This window comes from Pongo pygmaeus, chromosome 10 (assembly GCF_028885625.2).
Source record: "Pongo pygmaeus isolate AG05252 chromosome 10, NHGRI_mPonPyg2-v2.0_pri, whole genome shotgun sequence".
NCBI lineage: Eukaryota > Metazoa > Chordata > Mammalia > Primates > Hominidae > Pongo > Pongo pygmaeus.
In genome coordinates, this window is record NC_072383.2 from 57,502,297 (window position 1) to 57,522,870 (window position 20,574).

General features: G+C 31.3%; 1 protein-coding gene across 4 annotated transcripts in view; it reads left to right on the top strand.

Annotated features, from left to right (window-relative positions):
• Positions 1-20,574, top strand: part of SLC16A7 (solute carrier family 16 member 7) — a 182,774-nt gene that overhangs the window by 19,334 nt on the left and 142,866 nt on the right. For 3 of the 4 annotated variants that reach the window (XM_063672852.1, XM_063672853.1, XM_063672854.1), the window contains exon 2: positions 9,552-9,605. The exons of the other annotated variant lie outside the window; for it this stretch is intronic. The gene's annotated coding sequence lies outside the window, so the exon portion shown is untranslated. The remainder of the gene's footprint in view (positions 1-9,551; positions 9,606-20,574) is intronic. 4 annotated transcript variants of the gene reach the window in all.

Sequence of the window (20,574 nt, forward strand, 5' to 3'; positions counted from 1 at the left end):
TGGAAATTAAAGGAATTTTATTTCCAGAGTGAGCCTATTATATGAGGAGAAGTATGATACATGTAATTTATTTTCACATTTTTCCCAACATTCATTATTTAAAAGGTTACTAGAACTTATTTCAACTATGGCAGTTAATAGCATATTTTTTAGCATCATTACCCATTTAAAAATCATATTCTGCCTGAGAATTTACTTAAGATAAGTGCGGTTTTATAGGTTTTAATTGTTATATGTTATAGCATAAATGCATTATTTGGTTAGGTGGCTGGCTGACAGTATAACATAATTAATCTAGATTTTTCCAGTGAATAATATTTTGAGTTAATATTGTAGTGTATGAATAAAATCACTTCTGTATTTTAGTATTATTTTTAGCCTCATTTCTCTGCAAAATAGGGAATAAAAAATGTAATCTGCTTGTATTCTTGCTCTATTCTGTGAGTCTTTAGTCATGGGAATGCATCACCTAAATTAGAGTACATTTGTAAAAATTATAAAGGCAAAATGATTTCTTATTAAATATATGCAACCTTCTCATCCATTTTATTAATATACTCATAAAATCCTACTTGGTATTGGACAGGCACTAGGCTCCAATCTATAGTCTATATTCAGACAATTGCTAGGTTTAGAAATTTTCAAGCTTATTTGATTATTGATGCCATTTTTGTAGAAGATTTTAGGACATTGGTATTTTATGGAAGACTATTTAGGAAACATTGCCTTAAGGAAAGACCTTTGTCTTTATAGACAAACTAGAATTTTGAAAATATTATTTATAATGCCCTGTACGTACCTGAAGAGTACTTAAACTTGGATTTTATTTTCACAGTTCTAAATATGTGACCTGATCTCAGGTGATTTACAATGCATGTCGAAGTAGGCTCTGTGCTTGTTTTCATAATAAAAATCACAAATATCAGAATTATATGGTTTATTAAAATTTTAATATGGATGTAATAATAACAAAGTAATAACTGAAATTATTGAGGTCCGAATTAATTGTTGAGACCTAAGGTCTGGCCTAATCGACTCAAATAATTTAAATTGAACATCATTAGGCAGTAAATGTGAAATCACTATTGTTGTTTTATTATTGATAGAATGACTCTTTCTTCCCAAACTTTGGAGTTTTAATAATTAGAAAAAGCATTTGTTTTACTGACATCTTGATTTTCCTTATTTCTGTGCATTGCCACATCATAGAGGCAATTTAAAATTTTGAACTCATTTCCTGGTAAAAGCTTTTAATTACTGAAATATAGCTATATTTTACTATTGTTAACTGTGACTCAATTTTTTTGTATCCTTGAGATTTTTTTCCTCATAGGGGGCAAAGACATTTAGATTATATTGCAGGAATAGTGAATATTGAAATCATTTCCTGATATCTTTATCCCAAATTATCTTTCTTTTTAGAGCCATAGTATTATAGCTTATATTGCTACACTGCTTATCAGTACCATTTTTATGCTTATCAGCTACACAACTCAGCATCCCTAAATCATTTTTCTCACCTCATTCTAAAGCTTTATCCCACATACCATGTACTCAAACATTTGTTAAATCACATGGCTAGCATAAATTGCTATACTATTATAAACGTAATACTTTTTCTATGTTTCCATATAATCTCATTTCATTCTTTCTAGCATGAGAGACCTGTGAAATTACAAATAACATTTTATTCAATAATGGGGCAAAAAAGATGAGTAAAAGTCACCTGTATTCAAGAAGGATAGGAGTAAGTTTCCTAAATTTTGGCTAATGTTTGCCAATCTGCTGAAATAGCTGGAATTTTCCTTCCACAGTTTTTGCAGTCACCACTGTAATTAAAATAAATATTATGGGAAACTAATTCTTATAAAGTAGAATGTTCCCTTCCAAGTCCAAAATACATCATAGTTTGTAGTCTTAATTGTTCGTTAATCACACTCTTAAGGTATGTGATCTTCCCTTTCCAATAGTTGTTCTGGTAATAAAGTACACATAGATATTATGATCAAGAACTTTCAAAGAGAAATGGTATCACTAGCACTATCATCCTCTTCTCCCTGCCTGCAAATCACTTTTTTTCTGAATTTTGTGGAAATCACCTCTTTTCCGTAAAATTTTGGCATAATAAGTGATATCTTTGATAATAGAAATTATGTTTTACTTGGCAATTGGCTGCATTTTCTATATAAAATTTAATGCTGATATAATTTTGTGATTTTTCTGCTCCTGTATTTTCCCATTTGCAACACCTGATTATAAAGAACATTTCCATGACTGTATTTTATTTCTCAACTACTTTAATAGCCCTAAATGTTAAATGTATCTAATGTGAGCATTTAACCTTTGAGAGTGACTTCACACTTTAACATGAACATTTTATCAAATAGTTTTTATTCGAATGAACATTTGCCTTTACCTAATCTGATTTACAAGATTCCTTTTTGGATTTGTAGGATTCAAACAAAGGCAAATTTACATTCCTGATTTGCATTAAAGACTTCATTTCAATTTAATATGCATTCTATTACACAATCTCTGTGTAAAATTGAATCTTGCAATCAAAGAACCTTAGAGGTTATTTAGCCCATTATTTTACCCAGTGAATTAATCTTACTGAATCCATGAAAAGTGATTATCCAGTTTCAATTAAAAGGTTTGCAGGCATACAGTGACCTCACCACCTTAGAAGCAGAACATTTTTCCTCAGCTGGCTTCATTTGTTCATAATGTTATTTTAATATTATCTTGAGAGGGAAAATACATGTAATATGAATTCTTTGTGTCATTTACATGTTTATAAATCTATAAATTAGAAACATTCACACCAGAAAGGCAGGTCTTTGACTTCCTGCTGACAGATTTTAAGATAATCTGTTCCTACCCACAGACCCGGTGAAGGTGGCCATGTGTACCTCACATGACATGGACTGAGTATGCCAGAGGTTATGGGCACTACAGTTGTGAGATACTGTTAACTCTGAACTGGTGGCTCTGTTGGCATGTGCAAATGGAATAAATTGCTAGGCAAGGAGAATAATGGAGCATATGTTCCAAATAAGAAATTATAATAATGATTTACATTGATTATCTACTGTCGCAGGCACTATCTTAAACACTTTACATGTGTCACCTTGTTTAATCCATACACCTGAGATAGGGACCATTATTCCTTAAGTTTTTACGGAGAACAATCCAAGGCACTGAGGCTTTAAGTGACTCACTAAAATTCACAGTTAGTAAATAATAGAGATGATGTTTGAGACTAGACATTCTAACCCCAGATTCCACACTTTAGCACTTAGATGATGCTAATAGCAACTGAATTGTTCCTTATAGAGACAGAGAGGGCAGCTGCCTAACAACACTCTGCAGCTGAGTTCTGTGATGATACTGAGGTTTTTTTTTTTTTCTCCTCTTTTTCTTAAAAACCGCACTGTGTGGATTTTGCTTTTTGCAACCATTGGTTCCTGCCTATGAAAAAGGTTTGGATATTCATGTTATTCTGTTTTGCCATAGTGAAGAACTCTGAGTATTATAGATTCATTGTTGAGATTCTAGATGCAAAGCAAAACTGATTGACTTGGGAATTATCTACTGCTTCATATAAAAACCCTTTCCTCTGAAAAAAAAATTTACAGTGAAGTATGTTTACAAAAGAGGAAGACAGCACAAAATGGTCTACATTAGAATTAATTTTAAGGAAGTAGGTATCAACCAATTGACCTTGCCTGTGTGTTCAGGGCAGGCCGTGGTATTTGGAAGTCATAGTATTTATTTTTGCATTTCTGTCAGCCTGGAAAGTTGATGACTAAGGCCTTTCTAGTCACTCCCGTTCTTGGTTTCGTGAAAAGAATGGTGTCTGTATTTTCACCCTCAAGACAGCAGGATAGCATAGACATTGTGTGTCTCCACTGGAAGGAACAGAAAATAGGAAATTGGCAAAAGAAATGATTGAGAGCCTGTGTAGCAGAGAAGGAAGTAGGAGGCAAGCATTTGTGAGGAAGAGAAATCAAATGTACGATAAGAACATGGCTCAAAACAGAAGCATATGGGAGTATTAATCAGAAACCAATAAAATTAGGCACATAAGTTCACACACTCCAAACTGGGAGAAATATTTATAGTTTTTATTAATCACAGTATTAACTTAAAAAAATTATCCTTCACCCTAATGTCTGAGCTTATGGCCTTCTATTTTCCTTAGCTATGCAAAGTTGGCCCATCAATTGTATTTTCAAGCCCAAATACAATCTTTTTTTGAGGCAGAATATATAATTAAACAGCCCACTGGACGGTTTCGTTTTTAGCAGTGTTTTTAAATAGCAAGTCTGAGGCAAGACTTGGTGCACTATGGTTTATCCATGGATCTCCTCCATTGTTCTCTAGACTGCTATTTTTTGGTAAGTTAAATGCCTGCATTCATGAGCTTGAATTTCATGTTCCTCTGTTATTAGGGTTAACTCATGACTGCTCCTCACACTGATTCATTGATTGTAGAAATCTGTCTGCCAATCCCTGTGAGTATTGTAGCACTGCTGTGTTGTTTATAGTCTTCTTTCCTGGATAGAGCAGTCCTTGAACCCCATCCGAAAGCTGAAGTCTGACTACTGTAAAGTGATCGTGGCTGTGATGATTTCTGGATTCCCTGGACTATAGGCTACCACCCGTCATTCACTCTCCATCCATTGAGCAGGGATCCTTGTTTATGGTGTGGATTCTTCCTAATTATTAGTAGTCATTGTCATATGTTTCCTAATATTTAATCTGATTTGAATGCCTTACTTCTCTGTGCACCATTTAATGCTCTTCACTTTGCACCATAATTGCCAGGCTACTAATTGTTTTCCTGTCATTCTTAGATTACAAGGACCTTCAGAGGCAAAACACTTAGATTATGTGGTATGAACATAGTTTTGTTTTGAACTTTAAGGTATACAAACATTATTTCTTAACATTTAACAATTATTAAAATATAAAGTCTTTATATGTATAAAGACTTCAAGGACTTCAAATTTTATATGCTAAGAAAGTATGATTTTAAAAAATCATGTCTATGGTTTTATTTAGGTGGGGGAGTTGGGGTGGGGATGTGGGGTGGTGCCGAGTAATACTTATTCGTGTATTCCAGTGATGGAAATCTATCTTTGTTTTGAGGAAATTAGGCATTTTAGTTATATTTACAGTATTTCCTCATATGTTTATAACTCTGTCTACTTTTTCCATTCCACCCTCCAATCACGCACACTTTTGTGGTCTCTGATTCTTCTAATTGAAGTAAATATAAAATTAATGCCTTAGTTACTGTCAACTTCTACACTCAGTGTGAAACGTGGTGTGAATGCACTGTGGGCCTCCCAAGTATTCTGCTGTGTGCTCAAAATAAGGTAAAGGTAAATTATTAAGTGAGCTAGAAAAGCTATCTTTTAATGAAGGATAAGCTAACATTAGAAGTATCTATTTAATAACATGTTCAAACATTATTCTCAACCTGCTTATATGTTGCTGGGCTTCTGTGTAAGCCACTGTAGTCTTTCTTCCAGGCTGAAAAAACGTAGGTTGTTGTTCCCCGAGTACTCTTGGTAATTTAAAATAGAACACAGAACTTGGTCAAACATTTCAGTCCTACATATATTGATAAAATGTTAGACTTCAATTATCTTTTTATTTCCTCAACGAGAATGAAGCACCTCATGAATCTTTTGTCTATTTTTCTGTGATTGTTTTATCTTCTAATTGTTTTATATGTGTTATATATTCTGTATATTCTCCATGTATTTCAGAAACCTTTCAGATTAAAGCCTTCGTTTTCATTTTCTACACAGTCTTTTTTGATATGTGATTATGAATTAGCTAAACTTATTAGCTATATTTCCATTGTGTTTTTTTTGTTTGTTTACTTTATGGTTTTTTGTTTAGTACATGCTTCCCAGCATCAAGGTCATAAAGATTCTATCCTAAATATCTCCCAGCACTGTTCAAAACATTTTTCTGCACTGGTAGAAATATTTTATATTTGACAATATCCAAAACAATAACTACTAGCTATATGTAGCCATTGAACACTGAAATTATGGATAGTGTGACTGAGTAGCTGAATTTTTAAATTTAATTTTAATTAATGTAGGTTTTAATTTGCATCATGTCGCTATGGACTGCTGCATTGGATAATTCAGCTCTAGCTTTGTTTTTTCACCTATGGTGATCCATCTGGTGTTCTTTTTTTGTTTTTGTTTTTTCTGCGTGGTGGGAGGGGAAAGGGTAGTGTCATATTTTCCCCTATGGATGACTAGTTAGCCTAGAGCAATAAATAGCATTTCCCTACTGAATGCTGTGTGTGTGTGTGTGTGTGTGTGTGTGTGTGTCTGTATGTGCATATGTATATATTTTGGGGCTTTTTATTCTGTTCCTTGTTAAATTCATCTGTCGTGGCATTAGCACCTCTCATGGTCGAAATCACCAAAGCTTTTTAATAAGCTTTCATCATTGTGCAAATCCCCCATATCCTCACCTTTATTCTACTTTAGAAATGACTTTGTCATTCTTGGCCATTTGATCTTTCATATAAATTATAGATTAGGGCCTTCAAATAGAAAATCATAATAATAGGAGTTTTCTCTGCATTTAAATCAATACATCAATTTCAAATTTGGGGAGAATTGGCATTTTTATGATATTGAAGCTTTCAATTCATGAGAATGGCCTATCTCCCTATTCTGGTCTTTTATGTCTTGTGTTTTTAAAAGTTATTTTATCTATATAAATTTGATATATTTTGTTATATTTTTAAGGAAAACCTATATATTGAGATATCATATATGTTGTCTTTTAAAAATTACATGTTCTATATTTTGTGGCTAAATGTAATTTATTTTCATGTGATGATGTTTGATCTATCAAACTTTCTAAACTATCTAATTAATTCTATGTTTTATTTGTAGATTTTCCACCCTATTCTGATAGTTTATCTGTAATGTGTGCAAAGAGAATTTTGTTTCTAACCTCTTACATTCCATTTCTATTTTTTTGTCTTACTATTTTGCGAAGGATGTTTAAGAAAATAAGAGAGTCTTGTTTTGATCTCTTAAAGGGATAGCACTAAGTATGATGTTACAGATTTTGGTTGTTTTTTGTTTTTATTTGTGATTTATAATAGATTTCATTCATCAGATTAAGGAATTTTTCTTCTATTTTTAGGTTGGTAAGGTTTTGAGATTATTTTATAGTTTTTTTCTGTATTATATCAATGCGGTAAATTACAGTAATAGAGTTTAAAATATTCATTTATTTATTGTTTTTTGACCCTCAAGTATTCAGAACTGGATTAGACTAATCATAATCTTTAGGTTGTGATATATTCCTGTCATAGATATCTCTGTCTTAATTAATTATTAATATAATGAAAATCATTGAACCTACCAGCCAACTCAATAATTAAAATATTAACAAAACTCTAAACTTACCTACATGTATCTCCATAGTCTCATTTTTTTACTCATATCTCTTTTTTTTGAGATAAACACCACTGTTAATTTTGTATTTATCATTCATTTGCTCTCCCTTGTTTTTTTTCTTTTAATAACTTATATATGAGCAAACAGTTTTTAATAGTTCTCATACAATTCTTCATGTTCTCTAATTTATGTCTTCTTTTTGATAATCTTGCTACTTAATGGTGTTATGAGCCTGATTCTGCTATCTGTATTTTCTCCTGGTTTTGTTCATAGTGCTATATAAATGAGCATGACTTTGATCTTTTTCATGTGGGAATTATTTGAAACTTGGATTAAGCTGAATTCCTAGTTGAGAAAGTTTGCTTTTCTCTCTGCTGGGGTCTGGGGCATCACCTAACATTGTAAACTCCCAAACATTGTCAACATGTTTTGAATCACCTTTGTAATCTAAAATTGGTAATATGAAATTAGAATAACTATTGGTCATTAATCTGCAGGTGATATTTTTTGTTCCCCACTATTAGCACCAAATTTAGAGGCAGATTTGTTTCTTTGCATTGTTAGTTGTGTGCGTGTGTGTGTGTGTGTGTGTGTGTGTGTGTGTGTGTGTGTGTGTGTCTATATGTGTGTGTACTACTGCAAGCATATTTCTGGTATAGTGACAATGCAGTTTTATTGAGTGACAGCAGGGCATATCACCTTTTACACTTTCTACCTCCATCAGGCCTTGGGCTTTGTGGCTTGTTGCATGTACCCTCTTGGGTTGTAAAACCCCAAGTTCAAGTCCACCAGTGCATCAAATGTCCCAAGAGGATACCTGGAGCAAGTACTAGTCTTAGCCATCTGGTTTCCCCTTTCAGTTAGTTTTATTCTCTGGATATATTGTACTTTCTTGCTATTTGTTTTTCCTACTGTATGTACACTTTTTAGTTGCTTTCAATGGAAGGATTTTTATATTACAAAGGACAGAGACTTGCACAAATTAACTCCAATAATGAACTCAGAAATTTGAAATATGGAGGAGTTTTCTGAAGCCTGATTTTATGAGGCCTTACAGGAATGATAATGCAGTGCTGATTTTCTTCATGGACTACCAATTTTCCATTCTGTTGCAATGCAAAATGACCTCACACTTCTAGTGCCCAGCACAATTCAACTGATGCAGTCTCTCTGTGTATTACTTCACATTCTTAAGATAGAAAATAAAATTGGCTTAGCCTCAATTATAGATGGTAACAAGGGATACTATTTAAGAATAGTATATATTGCAATGGTTAAAGCTCAAGCTCTATAGCCAGACTGGCTGGGTTTGAATCTCAGATTCAAATCTTCCTAGCTCTGTAATCTTGGGAAACTTCCTTAATGATTATGTGACTCAATTTCTTCATCTATGAATGAGAATGCTGGGTAATACTACCTACCTCATAGTTGTAGTGAGGAATAAATGAGTAACTACATGGGAAAAGTTGAAAATAAGAGTAACAATTTGGATATGGTAGCAACTCAAGAAATATTAGTTATTTTTCCCTTTCACTTTATGTGACCTGTGGTCTACTTAGCTGTGGCCTTGGGTAAGGATCGTGTGGTATAAGCATGTCTACCTAGGTACGTGCATTCAGCACCATTGAGAAGCAAATTGAGGAAAAGGAAGACAATAGCAAATATGCCTAATACACATTGAGGAAATAAAAACAGAACAACTTGTCAGTTTGGGGAAAAAATTACCATATAATTCCCTTTATATAAAAATACTTAAATGATAGAATTGTTACTTAAAGGAGCAGATTTTTTCCAAAAAGTTACATTGACTGAGTTATATTATCTGTAACATCTAAAATTTTTGCTCTTCCAATATATTCTATAGTTATTGCAAATTCATTGTCTATGAAACACCATATTATGTGGGCAGAGCATAAAGGCAAAAAAGAATATCAGTAGGTACAATTACAGATTATAAAAGTAAAATCATCATATTATAGAAAATAATCTTAATTTTTGTGTAAATAATGCTAAGAAAATGTTAAGCATTTTAAGGAATAATTTTTTATGTCCTCCTTTTAAGTTCCTGAGATTTTTTTTGTTTGCCTTTGTTTTTTAAAGAGAAGAACATATGACTTAAACGTGGTTATCTGGATCCACCTTAATTCTCCACAAGTGAGTATATCTAGTTATGTTCTGGATTATTTCTAGGCACTTGATAACTCAAAAATGTATAAATAAAACGACTAATTATTTACAAATTTGTATGGTCCTTTACAATGAACCCAGTGCTTTCATTGATTCATCTCATTAATCCAGTGAGGTTGACTAATGCTATACTTCTCTCCATTTTACAGATGAGTACAACTGAGCCTCAGGCACTTTAAGTGACTCACTTGAAGTCACATAGCAAATACAGTAGATCCTGACTCAAACACAGGAGTGCTGATCTAAGCTCAAAATTCTTCCCACATTTGCCAGCCACCCATCCTGGCACAGAAATGAACATATGACTATCATCATATTAAAATAGAGGCCTGAGCTCAGAGTAACTCTAAGATGCAGATTTCTACTCATTTTTCCTTTGATTATTTAGCCTTTGAACTGTCAGGCTTACAGCAGATGACAAATTGGTCAGATTGTGTAAGAAGGAAAGCAAGTCTGGTAAAAACATATAGATTGTGACCAGGACAGTTTTAATTCTTTTGCCACTGAGTAAAATAGATGTAAACTTTTCAATAGAATATATTGTATGTGGGAGTTCAACATTTAGCAACAAGAGACATTTGTAAATATTTATAAATATTATTTGACATAGTTTTTTTCCTAGTCTCCAGAACATGCAGAGAGGTTGTTAAAAGTACTCGACCTTTAAATGCAGTGTGTTTAAATTAATTCATGTTATTACTTCAGTTTCACAGTTGAGTTGTCTTGTAAATAAAACTTTTCCCTCATTAGAAATGAAGCCCATCTTGCAGTTCCCCACAGGACTCATATCACTTACAATGTGCTACGCTTTATACATTGACCTGGAACCCAAGAAAGTTTATGCACAATTGGTGAATTAAGCCAGAAATAATTTCCTGTGGCATTATGTCACATCCTCAATGATGAAAAAAATCCATTAATTTTTTGCACTTATTTAGAAAAATTAAATGAATTATTTCATAAGTACATGAAGTTTGATAGACCAGTATTTACATTTCTTGTGCTGTATAAAGTACACATCAATTTCTTATATAAATAAGGTTATCATACAGTTATCTATATATATGTGTGTATGTACTTGTCTTTTGATCTATATTTATTAGTCTTTTCGTGTCTGCTATTTGTTATTAATTTTGCTACAAACAGGCTTTAGCCTGCTGAGGAAAGATTTTTTGCTGTTAAATAATGACATCCTTTTGCCCACAAAGCTTCAGAGGAAGTCAAATGAAATGTGGAAATTTTCTCTGGATAAATCCATCATATTTACTCAGTTCCCATTCTTTTTTATACATTTGACTATATATCTTTCTCCTTACCTTTGTCTCCTTCACAGATTCATGTTTTTCTTTCTATTACCCAACACTATTATTGAAACCCCTTCTTTTTCCCTTTCTTACTCATTTTTTTCAGTGGCAAGTCTCTTAAGTTTCAGCTCAGGCCTTCTAAGCTGATGATTTCTAGGCCTACAACTTGTTGCCCTAACTCGTCTCTTTACCAGCAGTCCTGTGTGACCATTATCTATACTATATTATATATAGACTATATATATATAAATATATATATAAATATATATGAATATATATGAATATATATAAATATATATGAATATATATAAATATATATATAAATATATAAAAATATATAAAAATATATATAAATATATAAAAAATATATAAATATAGATATGAATATATAAAAATATGTAAAAAAATAAAAATATATAAAAAATATCTATATATAAATATATAAAAATATATATAAATATATAAATATATAAATATATAAAAATATATATAAATATATAAATATATGAATATATAAATATATATACAAATATATACAAATATATATACAAATATATATACATATATAAATATATATAAATATATATACAAATATATATAAATATGTAAATGTATATAAATATATATACAAATATATATAAATATATAAATTTCTATAAATATATACAAATATATAAATACATATAAATATATAAAAATATATAAAAATATATATAAATATATAAATATATGAATATATATAAATATATATAAATATATCTATAAATATATAAAATATATAAATATATATATGAATATATAAATATATATAAATATATGTGAATATATCTATAAATATATGTAAATATATATAAATATATATGAATATATATAAATATATATGAATATATATGAATATATATAAATATATATGAATATATATGAATATATATAAATATATATGAATATATATAAATATATGTGAATATATAAATATATATATTTGAATATATAAAAATATATATAAATATATAAGAATATATATAAATTTAGATATGAATATATAAAATATATAAAAAAATAAAAATATATAAAAAATATATATATAAATATATAAAAATATAGATAAATATATAAATATATAAATATATATACAAATATACATAAATATATAAATATATATAAATATATATACAAATACATATAAATATATAAATATATATAAATATATAAAAATATATAGAAATATATAAATATATATAACTATATATACAAATATATGAATGTATAAATACATATAAATATATACAAATATATAAAAATATATATAAATATATAAATATATATAAATACATAAATATATATAAATGTATAAATATATAAAATATATAAATATATATAAATATATATAAATATATAAAAATATATAAATATAAATATATAAAAATATATAAATATATAAATATATATAAATATATATAAAAATACATATAAATATATATAAATATATATAAAAATACATATAAATATATATAAATATATATAAATATAGATATAAATATACATATAAATATATATAAATATATATAAATATACATATAAATATATATAAATATACATAAATATATATATAAATATATACAAATATATATACAAATATATAAATATATATACAAATATATAAATATATAAATATATATACAAATATATATAAATATAGAAATATATACAAATATATAAATATAGAAATATATATAAATATATAAATATATATATAAATATATAAATATATAAATATATAAATATATATATAAATATATAAATATATAAATATATAAATATATGAATATATATAAATATATATATAAATATATGAATATATATAAATATATATAAATATATGAATATATATAAATATATATAAATATATGAATATATATAAATATATAGAAATATATAAATATATAAATATATATAAATATATAAATATATAAATATATAAATATATAAAAATATATATAAATATATAAATATATATATAAATATATATAAATATATATAAAAATATATATAAATATATATAAAAAATAAAAAAATATATAAATATATATAAATATATATAAAAATATATATAGAATTATATAAATATATAAAAATATATATAGAAATATATAAATATATATAAATATATATAGAAATATATAAATATATATAAATATATAAATATATAAATATATATAAATATATAAATATATAAATATATATAAATATAAATATATATATAAATATCTATATATATATAGATATATATATCTATATATAAATATATATATAGATATATATATATCTATATATATATAGATATATATATATATTTTATTCAGTGTACCAGTTTTACAAACTTATTAATTAATATCCACCCAATCTTCCATGGTGGAAACACTAGGGTCATTCTTGACATTTCTTACTATCACATGTAAATTTTCACTAAACCCTTAAGACTCTGGGTATCTCCTTGAATCCAACATCTTTCCATTGTTGTTGCCACTACTTTAGGTGAGATCTTTAATATTGTCCACCTGAACTATTCCATAGCTCCTCTCTTTTCTTTGTTATAATTCTTCACATTGCCCTCAAAGCAGTTTTACTAAAAGACAAATTTAATCTTATTCCTCCCATGCTTAAAACCCCATATTGACCTCTATTTGTTGTTTTCATCCTTAGCTCTTTTTAAATCTTAAATTATCTTGCATCTTACACTATCATATATTTTTAGTATAAATTTTTGTCCCTTCTGAACACTCACTTATTTCCTTAGGGCCATCATGTACTAGCCTCCATCAAGAATTATGTCTTTGAATACTCTGCTCTTTATGTCTGAAATGATCTATCCAATCTGCTTCTCTAAGTGCTTGCCTTTCATGACTCAATTCAGTTGTCCCTTTCTGTAGGAAATTATGCCAGAGTCCCATAGGAATAATTCATTGCTTTCATAGAGCCATAAACAAACCCTCTGGTAGCTCTTAGCACATTTGAATACAATTATATGCTTATATGTCTGCCTCCCCTGCTATGTGGTGAGGGAAAAAACACATTATATTCTTTGCGTGTGTGTGTGTGTGCATGTGCATGTGTGTGTGTGCGCGTGTATTTTAGTCCAGTACCTAGTTCAGGGCCTGGCGTATGAAAGGTTCTCAATTACTGACTAAATAAGTGAATCAATTAATTAATGGCCCATCTAGCCTTTGAATTGAATTTTCCAATCCTTAGGATATAGCTAGAAATAATCCCTTAAGACTACGTTAGATTCTCAAAAGACTTTTTAAAATCTTCATTTACATTGCTTGGAGGTCAGTTTGTCTGTCCATTTATCTGGTCGGCATGGGCTGCTATAATGAAATATTGTAAACTGGGGAGCTTACACAAGAGACAGTTACTTCTCACAATTCTTGGATTGCAAAGTTCAAGATCAAGGTGCTGGCCAATTCAGTTTCTGGTGGGAGCCCTTTTGTTCTGACGTAGAGATGGCCATCTTCTTGCTGTCCTCACATCATAGGCTTGGGAGAAGCCAGCAAGTTCTCTGATCTCTTCTTATAAGGACATTAATCTCATTTTGAAGACCCCTCTCATCACAACCTCATCTAAACCTAATCCCCTTGCAGAGGCCCCACCTTCTAATACAATCACATTGGGAATTAGGCCTTAAAAATATGAATTTTGGGGGAACACACACATTCAGTCCATAAAATTTTTCATCCAACTGTATGTATCTGTCTCAATTTCTGCCATATACAGTGGTAGAAAAGTACTTGGAGAATCCAGGAATCATTCAATGCTTTCTCAAATAATTATAATAAAATCTTCTATTCAGAAGCTATGTGCCTGTTAAAATGATATTGTCTTCTCATATTTGTTTAGCTATTGTTATAACCAGTATCCATATATACATGTTGTATGTTAAACTATTAAAATTATCTGATAAGTAATAAAATGAACGAAAATAAATTCTTTTTACAAACAGTATTTAAATGGAAGTGGTAGACTGTATTATAAGCCATTGCTATAAAAGCCTTCCACTGTAAAGCACTTAAGAGGATGTGCCTAATAGGAATTCTTATCCTTCAGATTTTATTGTCATTGCCACATATGCTGTATGACTTTCTGTGTCTAAACATTTGATTTCCCAATTTAGTATACTTTTTTTTTCACTGTGGGTACCTATTGATATTTAGCCTGTCCTTGAAGAAGGACAACTCAGAGTCCACCCTTTTTAATGATGCTATCATGATGACTCCAGCTGGAAGAATCTGTTTTCTCTTTTGAATTTTTATCACTGATAGAAATATGCTTCTGGAACTCATTGTGTATTATCTTGCCCTTTAAATTTTGTATTCATTGCATGTAAACTTTTTGAAGAAAGACAGCATTTTTAAATCTTTGTATTCTATGCAGTAGGTACAAATTGTCTTATACATAGTAGTCACAGATCAACAATTATTGAAACGAAGAAAAAAGGAATGAGAACTGGATTAGCATTGTGGTAATTGCGATACACCCTGACTCTCCTTCTTTCTTTTTGAATACACCACTGAAAATTCGGCAGAATGATGGCTCGCTGTTGTGGTCACTTTCCTTGCTGTGGTACGTTTTCTCTTTGGGAAGTTTATAGTCTCATCTTGAGCATTATTACAGCTTAACATTAAGTTGCATGTATTGGTTCACTTGTGGAATACTCTTAAAATATGAACAGATTTCCTGTCTTTCATGGGACAAAATGTAATCCAGTACATTTTGCAAGTGGTAGTAGTTAGACACAGTTGGAAGATCATGCTTTAGAAGCACTGGCTATTTACCAGTGGTATGAAAATTGACAGCTTAATAAACCTCTTTGAGGCTGTTTCCTCATCAGTAAAATGTGTCTGGTGAAATCTCTTTCATCAGGATTGTTACAAGTATTGAATGAAACACATACAGAAATTACTTGGCTCACCCTCAGAGTGCTCAGAACAAGTCAGCTTTCTTCTTCCAACTAATGGCTATGAACTAAACAAGATGATTCCTATTTAGCACAGAGTCAAATTGCACTATGAGAAAACCTATCATAGTAGCTCTGAGACTTCAAGTTTTGAAAATTATTATGTCAATGGAATATATATGCATCAAATTTGTAATAGAGTTTTTTTTTTTTTACACAAAATAACTATTTCATAATAAGTTTGTAAAGTTAGAGTTTGATCTTCCCAGGTGCTAGTTAAAGGGTAAGCTAATTCCTTGATAAGATTAAATGGTTAAAATCAGTGGTTTCATGGTATTCACAAGGAGAAGGCCTTCAATTTGTTTTATGTCAAATTGCATATTTAGAAACATAAAATACATTAGATTTGTTTCAAGGACAAATAACTGAAAAATTTGCTGCATATGTATTGTATTCTTTTTCAAAGGGGATATTTATAGCTACATATTAACCTCTTAGGTAGTCTTAGCTTATTTTTGGCTAAAATTCAAAATTAGAAATGTTTTAGAATAGTTACAGTGTCAAGGGTGAGGTAGAGATTGATGGAAATGTGCTTTCAAGCTGCCTCAATTTGGCATCCGGAAGAGTTTTACATATACTACAAGGTTCTTTCTCCAACTGTTACTAATAATTGGATTTATATTCTTTCTGAATTGAAGCTCATAGCTCAGGCAAAGACATTGGGTCTTCTGCTGCTAGAACAGGCCTTTGGGAAGAAAATAGTTTCCCTTCTGTACTTTTGCTTGTAGCAGAATTCAAGTCAGTTATCTACAGAAGACAAACCTCAAACATTCTGGAACATCAAACTTGGAATAGGTGGAGATATCTGCTAGGAAAAGAGCATTGGTACTGGACTCAACAAGGCCTAGTAATGCACTGTTATGTTTATATAGCCTCCAGGAAATATTATGGTTCATGTTGTCTGTTAGCTGTTGTTACATATACTTGCCTCATCAGTCCATTTGTAACGCATTGAGTATACTACTTGGTTTTGTAAATTTTTATTTTATTTTAAGTTCCAGGGTACATGTGCAGGATGTGCAAATTTGTTACATAGGTAAACATGTGCCATGGTGGTTTGCTGCACAGATGAACCCATTACCAATAGTCCAGCATGTATTGGATATTTTTCCTGATGTTCTTTCCTACCCTGGCCCCCGTGTGTGTTGTTCCCCTCCTTGTGTCCATGTGTTCTCATTGTTCAGCTCCCACTTGTAAGTGAGAACATGCAGTGTTTGGTTTTCTGTTCCTGCGTTAGTTTGAGTCCCCTACTTGTTTAAAGCACCGTTCCATGCAGAGATGGTTGGGAAAGTAAATATAAAAGCATGGTTCATGCCCATAAGTAGCTTAAATTAGTGTGTGTGTATTTGTGTGCATGTTTGTATGTGGGAAGTGGGATGGGAGAAATAAATAAGCAAATAAATTACTGTAAGACAGAGTATAAAAACCCTAAGACAGTAGAATCAAATATGAGAATTTGTTTGTCCTGAGAAGTGAGAGGTCACATTTTTATGGGAAGATGTCAATTAGAAGACATCTTTACATCTATACCTTAAAAGTAGATGGAATGAGTAAAAGACATGCTAGCAGAGGGAAGATGGAACAGAAAGGAAAGGGTAGAATTAATTTAACTTCATCGTATACAATGTAAATAGGAATAAAGATTAAACTTAAATACTAGAATTTCATCTGCTTTGACTTTTATGCACTTTTAACAAAGTATGATTTTAGATTTGTTACTTAAAGTGGAAAAGAAAGGGAATTGAAAGTTTCTAACCTTGATTTTCTTTAGATTTTTAAAACCTGTCTGTGTTTCTCAACCTCAGCACTATTAATATTTCGGATGGGATAATTCCTTTTATGGGGGAGGTTTAGCCCCATCCCTGTCATCTACCCAGTTCTGGGACTAGGGTTGGGTAAGGGAGGCAGCTGGAGCACAATATTTAAGGAGGCATTCATTCTCTGGGGCTTGTAAATTTTAATCCTGTATTTGCACAACCCTGAGTGCCTCCTTAAATCTTGAGCCCTAGGCACCTTCCGTGCCTTGCCCTAGTCCTGACACTACCTCTGTCCTCTAGAAGCCAGTGGCACGCTCCCAATTGTGAAAGCCACATGTTTTCAAGCATTGCCAAATATCCTCTGAGGAACAGTATCACCCTTGGTTAAGGTGAAATGCAATCCAACTGGAATAACTTAGCATATTGTTTTATTTGTAAAATGCCAAAAGGAGCAGCCAGCAGTGTGGCCTTTTTTGTATTCAAAGTAGCAATTAAATACAGGTGTACTTTGGGCAGTGTATTAGTGGCTGAGACACACTTGGGGAAGAAGGGATTGAAGAGAGCTGTGGAAAGAAACTGTTGTGAATTAATGGGCTGATGAGTGTTGCGTTAGGGAGAATTGGGGATTGTGTGAAAGTTACCAAAAGGTGAGGTATCTATTCTGCTCTTAATAATATACACGACTTCCAGGCCTTGGTTGCATTGAAGAATAATAATTCTGATGTTCATCCGGGGGTGGATATGACAAGATTTTGAGTTACATTTTTCTGATCCTTGTAAAAATTCTTCAAAAATCTGCCATATGCTTGTACTTTATTTTCTTTACATTATACAAAGTTAGGCAGCCTTTTTGGTTAAGATTCCTTTGTACTATTTGTATTTGCTAATATCAGTTCTAACCCTACTGTATTCTATTTTCTTGGGTTTTGAGGGAAGCTATGATACTTCAGAAACTGCAATTTGTGCAGTATGGCTGCCAAAGTCACAGATACATCAGACACTAATGGACTACTAATCATATCAGTTCATATGAGATCACAAAGCCACATTGTATTGTATGTAGTCTACAGTTTAAATAACAGAGATATTGTTACTTAACATTTAGCAATAGAGTTCAATCCCTACAGTTCCAGGTGTTTCACATTCAGTGATATGACCCCTAGTGTGGTGCTTCACTTTTTTTGCCACACTTACTACAAAAGTTGATAAATAATAATAACAAATTAAATCATTCAGCTTAATAGCTCACTGTATTAGTCCATTTTTACACTGCTATAAGTAACTACCAGAGACTGGGTAATTTATGAAAAAGAAAAAAGAGATTTAATGGGCTCACAGTTTCGCATGGATGGGGAGGCCCCAGGAAACTTACAGTCATGGTGGAAGGTGAAGGGGAAGCAAGGCACATATTCCATGTCAGCAGGAGAGAGAGTCAGGGGAGGTGCCACACTTTAAAACCATCAGATCTCCTGAGAAGTCACTTACTATCATGAGAATGGCATGGGGAAAACCACCCCATGATCCATCAAATCACCTCCCACCAGCTCCCTCCTTCAACACAAGGATTACAACTGGAAATGAGATTTGGGTGGGGACACAGAGCCAAACCATATCACTCACTAACTTCTGCCAGGCATTGTGCTGTATATTGTATTTGCATTTAATGCTTAGTAACCCTTAGTGATGATTACTAACATTATCCCTATTTTATGGATATGGAAACTAAAACAGCCTGGTTCATTATCTTGTCTGTAGTCACATGGTTAGGATCACTTGATTCCAAATCTGCCAACTCTGAAATCCTTTCTTACATGCTACTTCAGGTCTGCCTGTAAATGGCCTTGTAGATTGTGCAGAGTACCTCCAGGTGGTGGCAGCATGCACACTGTGTGCGTTATGAGCACACTGAGATTATACTGGGAGGTACACGATAAGTGCCAGATGAATTCCAGTGCTTTAAGTGTTGTTTATTTTGTTAAAGAAAAAAAATTATTCAATATTACTTGTTAAAGCTTGGTAAGAAAGACTTTATTTACTATCATCACCATAGGTATGGGAAACCATTGCAACTGTATGTTAGAGTTGGTGAGAGAGACTGGGCAAGTGAGAATTCATAGCCAAGGAGCAGGGTAGGGGTTAGTAGGTGGAAAATTACTAAGAGGAAACTTTGGGGATAAGGGGGATTCCAGTCAAACCAACCTTAACGAGATTCTTACTGAAGATAGGCCAGGGTGGTCAGATATCACCTGAGGGATGGTGGAGGATGAAGAGCCTGAGTAGATATCCAGGGCAATGCTATATCAAAGGTGTAAGGTTTTTGCTAAAGCGACTTAGCAGGGCTATTTGCTAAAACTGGATTTTATAAGAAAGTGCACAGATGGGCCTTGGAGAAGGCTTAAGAGTCTGACTAAAGTTTGGCCAAGTAGAGAATTTTTGTAAATTAAAACAATTTTATCTTGAATGCTCTGCAGTGAGTGATAGGAAAGAGGGAAATGATTTATTTCTTTTGTTTTTCCTGCAAGGATATTCCTAGATATAAATTACATTGAAAAAAGGATGGAAGGGTAGAATTCAAGGAAATGTTGTTTCTTGCCTATTATGGTTTCCACATTCTAGTTCAGCTGATGCACTTGAGAATGCAACTACCCCTTTAGAACTATTCTTTCATCTAATGTTAGTGAAAATTGTATAATGCCACCACAGTTCTTTTTCTGAGGCCTAAGGCTAGAATATTCTCTCCCCGTTATTTATTATTGTCATGCAGCCATTAGCTTTTGCCATTAGAAACTATACTTATACTAAAGATGTTACAGCTGGATGTATGTGCTCCAAATTCTCATTACATGCTGCTGACCTCTCCC